Consider the following 6,685-nt stretch of genomic DNA (forward strand, 5'->3'; position numbering starts at 1 on the left):
TTGATGTTGATAATACATAGATTTCAGACTGATTAATATTGCAGTCTCTGATAGCGTGCGTGCGCGGGCACCTTGGGCGTCTCTTGGGGACCCCTGGTCGCAGACATCGCTTTTTTTCCGTGCTCACGTTGGTTTCGACGGGAATTCAGGGCGCAGGCTCCTTTCCCAAGCGCATCACCCCTGAAGAAAGCCGAACGCCAGGCCGGGGCACGCTTATACCCATTTGAACCAGTGGGAGCCCGGCGGCGGTGGGAATCGAACCCATAGCCTCCCGCAGCCGAGGCGGGCGCTCTACCACTAGGCCACGGCTGCGGTACCAGGGGACCACTGTGATCGGGAATGGTGGTCTTTGGGGGAGCTGGCTGGAGGGCGTTGGGCGGAGGGTTACCTCTGTGCAGAGGCTGCAGAAGCTCCCCATTTCCGACGAGGGCCGGGACTGCAGGCGGAACAGCAGGACACCTCCGTTTGGAGTTGCCCTGCTGGAGAGCCATGGCCGCCTGGTGCCGCAACTCCAGCTTCTTGATGCGTGGTGGGCAGGTACAGTGCCACCAGTGGTGGAGCATACCGGAAGCGAGACTATACGCTGCAGCGTTCTAGAGCCGCAGGGCTCGTCTGGGGGTGCAGCCCTCGCTGTCCACGGGCGAGAAGCTGGGAGACCGTCATTCTGACCCAGAGTATCTGGCGTGTAACGCCTTGGTCTTTTCCGGAGTAGCCGCTCTACCATCACAGCTAACCTTGCAGGAGGCTATGTATATGTAGCAGGTCACAGAGCGAGGTCGAATTAACCGACCACCTGAAGCACATGTCGGGACAATGAATATGGCGGAGGAAGGAAGGAAAGACAAGGTGGAGGCAGGTTCGTGAAACGATATTGCATCCGACTGTATAGCGCTGCTAAGTAAGCTTCGTTTTTTTTTTTTTTTTTTTTTTTTTTTGCAATCAGGTGCAGTGCCTGGTGCAAGTTTTCTTTCTTTTTTTTTCTTTGCGTGTTTATTTAAGGCTTGCTCCTCACTTCAATTTCTGCCAGAGCTAGCACACGGCATTTATTCGCATTGGAAGATGTTACCGCAGACTGCGCGTTATGTTGACGCTGCTACACCCGACTTGTTGTGACCCACTATGACGATGAAAGTAGAGCGTGTTGGTGGAGCGCGCGCTACTCAAGGAAACTCCGTGTAGTTTTTGTTCACTCTTCGTAACACAACCTCCGAGCGCGCTACGGGCAGGAAAATTGATAGGTTGAAATGCTTTTTAAATAATAGTATGGTGCAACGCTGTCTTGTCTGATAACTGTCTCATATGAATACATGGCGTTGCAAGGAAGTTTTTTAGTGCTTCGATGATTCTGTGAATAAGTTTCCCATATATTGCAGTATTGTGACTGTGTGTTCGCTAATAAAACATATTTTGCTTATTCGGTCACGTATATTGGCTTTATATAGTTCTACGCTTATAAAAGTGAAATGGATTTTCGAACCTCTTTCGCACTGTCATTAATTTCTAGCCTAGTCCCTCACTTCTTAAGGAACGTACCAAATCGATGGCGAACATTACCAGCCTAATTGGGTTCACTTTGAGACACAGGGCACCCTTATTGACACATGCTGGTGCATAAGCTGGGGCGAAGCGCAAACTCAGAAACAAAACAAAGACTTCAAATAGCGGTGGATATGCGGGACCTTAAAAAAATTTAAGCATTCGCGCCAACCACGACGTCGCTTCCTCTTACTAGTGTGACGTCATTTTTTTTTTTATTCTTCTGACAGAAGTTGTCCCCCCGACACAAAGATGGCGACGGTTGCAACACACCGCCATTTTCAGGACATGTAGGCTCCTGAAAAAATATTCACAGTTTCGCCCGAAAGGCGAAGCATCGATTGCGATGACAAATTAGTAGACATCTATATGACAACAACCCAGTTTAATAATAAGAAATGAGGAGCAATGGGAGGCCGTGTTGCTCAGCTCGGACCCGGATGTTCAAGCGAGAGTAGTCCAAATGGCTGAGGACGCCGCCGCGGCTCAGGGGCTGCCGGCGGCCGTCTAAAGGGGGGACGGGGGAGGCTTCTAGTCATTACCCCCTCCTCTAACCACATTTTGGACAAAATAAAGTTATTTCTATATATATGACGTAAAGATGTTAGTTTTATCGGCCGTCATCATCATCAGCCTATATTTATGTCCACTGCAGGACGAAGGCCTCGCGATCTCCAATTACCCCTGTCTTGCGCTAGCTGATTCCAAATTGCGCCTGCAAATTTCCTAATTTCATCACCCTACCTAGTTTTCTGCCGTCCTCGACTGCGCTTCCCTTCTCTTGGTATATATTTTCTGGCATGGAGTGGCGCCTGACACCGGAAAAAAATATCGCCGAGAGCTAGTGGGGCTATACTCGTTCAGGTGCAACCAAATTAGGAAGGCCCACTAAGCTTCAACAAAGTCACTCCCTCACCAGAACAGGAATTGGCCTCCTTGGTGCAGTATTCGGTCACTACCTACTAGCGACAGCGTCAGACCCCATGGTGTAGATAACTAAGTCTCCCCTATCAAAGGAGGCGGCGGCCATCCTCGGCACCGAGGGGGCTGCTGGTTTTCATATCATAAAATGGTTCCCGGCCCATATGGGAATCAATGTGCACTCTGAGGTTGTTAACGCCAATGAGTTAGCCCATGACTGCGCGCGAGGTATAACACACCGCGGTGGTTCCGGTAGACTCACGGGCGGCGACTTAGGACTGTACAGGGATTCGCTCCTCACCTTCCATGAAATCTTGGCACATTATCAACTTGCTCGGCGGGCCTTTCCGCTACCACATCCTAAACTCACTAGACCACAATCATCGGCCTTTCGCATGCTCCAAACGGGGTCGTTCCCCTCCAGGGGCCGATTCAGTCACTTCGCGCCTAATGTAGATCCCCACTGTCCAGACTGTGGGGAGGCGTACTGCTCTTTATCTCATATGCTCTGGCAATGCCCTGCGTTACGCAGCTCATCGCTTACCACTCTAACGGACTGGGAGGCAGCCCTTAAGAGCGGCGACCTCTCAGAGCAACTACGGGCTGTCCAGAGGGCCTGCGACAGGGCGGAGGACCACGATCTTCCGACCCCGACGTGGGTGCGGCCCGCGACGGCTACGGGAACTCCCTGAAAAGGGAGGTACCCTAAAGCGGTTCCTCAGGACCACAAATAAAGTTCTTTGTCTGTCTGTCTGTCAGTCTCCCCTATCACCACTGCCTCCCTTTCCTTTTCACCTCCGCCACTTCCCAAACCAATTCACCGCAGTCCTGGCAAAAATGTGAATAAAGATGTGTAAACAACAACTCATTCATGACTCCTACAATTATCGGCCGTATAAACTTCTAAACATTCGCTTACGAACTAAATTAACAAGCACAGTGTCACGCGCGCACAAGTAAACAACATCTCGCTCGATGACCCCGGAAACTCGCTGTCAAAACGCTGCAGTGAGGAAGCGTGGCACCAGCAGCTAGCGAATTGACCTACGTGCTATCTCTCACTTCAACGCGAACTAAACGTTGAAAGCACAGCGCATACGAAGCTACTGACACTCGGCGCATGCACTTTGTCCACACCGCAGATCACTTTGAATATTCGGCCCGCGCTTGCACACACATTGTCCACATCGCAGATGGCTTTCAAGATATGGCGCGCGGCCGCGCAGTAAGCAGCAGCCGCCGGAGTAGAACGCGCCCCGAACCCCTCTTCCTCGCCTCCCCCCCCCCCCCCCCGAGCCTCGCGCGCGAAAGAAGACAGGCGCGCTTGCGCTCCGCCACCCTCCCTCGCGCGCGCGAGATTGGGCTGTGGGCCGCGATCGCTCGCACATACAGCGTACGGCGACGATGTTATCGTGTTTGGACTTTATACGGCACATCACGGCGCAGAAATGCGCTTGGAGTGTCCATATATATAATTGCTATCGTAATAAAAAATAAAAACAATTCAGAAAAAAAACCTATAGAAGCTTAGCTATCAGTACGGCCATAAGTATATGTTTGCACGAGGGTGACACGACAGAAAGAAAAAAAGCGGTGTTCTCATTCTCTTCTTTTTAAGCGAAGCTTTATAGGTTCACAGGTGTCGGCGGTGGAGCGGTGTCACGCTGAAAAGTGGGCCGATCCTGGCGATTGTGCAGAAAGAGTGCAAGCTCAAAGGCACATACCAGGGACAAACAGAGAGAAAGAAATAGAGAGAAGGAAAGGAAGAGCGGAAGAATGACAGAAAGAGAGAGAACGCGAGAAAGTAACGGAAAGAGAGACATAAAGAGAAAGAAGTAAATAGCGAGACAGAAAGAGAGTGAGAGAAAGAAAGATAATTAGGGAGAGTGAGTGAGTGAACTTTATTCTGTCCACAATAGACGCGAGTAAAGAAAGAAAGAAAATCACCACGAAGGTCACGTACACACACTACAAGCTTCGCTTACCCCCATTTTCTCTACAGGGGAAAGGCTAGTTTTTTTTTAATGCGAAGCATTTCTTGCCGGCGGCTCTGTTGTCCCGCGTCCCACACCCCCAAAGTGCATGCGCGTCCCCTCCCCCTCTCTCTCCTCTCCTACGCTGCCCCCTTTCTCTCCTCTAGGAATCCTGTACGGAGCGGCGCCCGCGTCCCACACGCTCCACAGCGCATGCGCGTCCCCTCCCCCTCTCTCTCCTCTCCTACGCTCCCCCTTTCTCTCCTCTAGGAATACTCTACGGAGCGGCGCCCGCGTGCCGCATCCCCACAGCGCATGCGCGTCCCCCTCTCCTCTCCTACGCTCCCCCCTTTCTCTCCTCTAGGAATCCGGAGCGGCGCGCTCGACAGGTGGTGCGACAGCTGCATACTCCGCTGGGGGCGCCATGGTAGTTCCGCGGTATGAAAATGACGGAGCGCGCGCCTCATTCTCTCTCCTGTGCAGCGTCGCGATGAGCGCTCGGGCCGCTGCCGCTAAACCATCTCCCGCTCAAGCTGCATACTTCGCTGTGGGCGCCGCGGTAGTTCCGCGGTATGAAAATGACGGAGCGTGCGCCTCATTCTCTCTCCCGTGCAGCGCCGCGATGAGCGCTCGGGCCGCTGCCGCTCAAGCTAGCCATCTCCCCTCCCCGCTGCTTCGCATCCACACATGGTTTCCTTTAGCGGGAGATGGAGTAATTTTTTTGTCGTCCTCGTGCAAACGCTATTGTGGCCCGACGGAATTTCGCCCGGGAAGTAGGCGAAGGAATGCTGTCGCGTTTAGAAGCGCAGTGCAGCCCAACGTCACCAGAACCAAGCGCAGCATGGGCAACCAGTAGCGCACCCAGGATCTCTGCCAGGGGGGGGTTGACAGTTTGCCAATACCGTCTAAACAGCACTAATTTCGATTTCTTCACGGGAAATTGTCAAAAAAATGCGCTTTTTGCGAGTGTGCAGACGATTGCGCGTCTTGCATCTTAGTTGCAGCACTCAAATGCGTAAGGAAAGAAAAGGGTTTAAACAAAAGGGGGGGGTTAAGTCGGCCTCAGGGGGGGGGGGGTTACAACCCCCGAATCCCCCCCCGTCGGTGCGCCACTGTGGGCAACGCTTCATGAGACGATGGCTAAGGAACATGTCGCCGCATGGTGAGACTTAAATCTACCCGCCGAACTCATGCACTTCGACATGTTCATACGTCACACCACCACCGCGCATCATATCATTACAACAGATCAAACCATAGGTCGGCAAACTCACTCACGAGTCGATAACTCGAACCGACCCGCGAGCCTGAATCTGAGTGAGCTTGGCTGAGTAGAATTTTGGTGAGCCCGAGTGAGGCCCTAAGCAAAATTGAGTGAGTCGGAGAAAGTTCCGTTTACTTTGCCGACCTATGGATCCAAACAATGAATGCTCCAAGTGGAATCTACATGGCATCACTTTTAACGGTGTGCAAATGGCAAGTTTGGCGACCGAGTCGTATACGAATCGAATAGTGTCGGAAGCGAATCGACTCGAATATCGAATACATAACTTGCACGTGAGGTCGCATCTGCCGGCTCGTTCGTGCGGCAACAATGTTGGTGTACCACTGTGAGTGCAGTGACAAGGCCTAGATGAAGCCCCTGCCTAGGTTGACTGCAGCGCTAATGGTATGGCAGTGGTAGTTGGGACGCGAGCTTCCCAGCCCTTCGCCCAGAATGCATGCCACCAACTTCGAGTGTGCAGTGTTTGCATGCCGAGTACTACTCGCAGCTGATCGGATTGAGGCATTCACGCTACGAGGGAAAATGCGGCACTGATATATCGATTCGCGCACGTTGATACCTGGAGTGGACACAACTGCTGCAGATATCAGCGTCTTCCCGGAGTGCTCGAAACTGGCTTTGCCGTGTTTTTCGTTCCGTTGTATTGTATTGTAGTCCTTTGCAATCGACAAAAACAGACTATTAGGCCCAATAACACGCTGTGTAGAATTACAAGATGTTCCGGTGAGCTGGAACGGGAGCTTCGGTGCGACCTCGCTAACCGTCTTTGTTAGCTTTTGTACGCAATAATAATAAAAAAAAAAACGTTGCTGGACTTGTTGGTGCATGATTAATTACCAGAAATGTGGGGCAGCAAAAGACGAGGCACGCTTGTTGCGAGCATGTGCTGTGTTGTGAAAACAAATCAGTTGCATGGAATAGTGCGCCTGGCCATGTTGCACCTGTCCTCCCTCCTCTTTTGCTACGCCAC

This window comes from Dermacentor silvarum, chromosome 11, assembly GCF_013339745.2.
Source record: "Dermacentor silvarum isolate Dsil-2018 chromosome 11, BIME_Dsil_1.4, whole genome shotgun sequence".
Classification (NCBI taxonomy): domain Eukaryota; kingdom Metazoa; phylum Arthropoda; class Arachnida; order Ixodida; family Ixodidae; genus Dermacentor; species Dermacentor silvarum.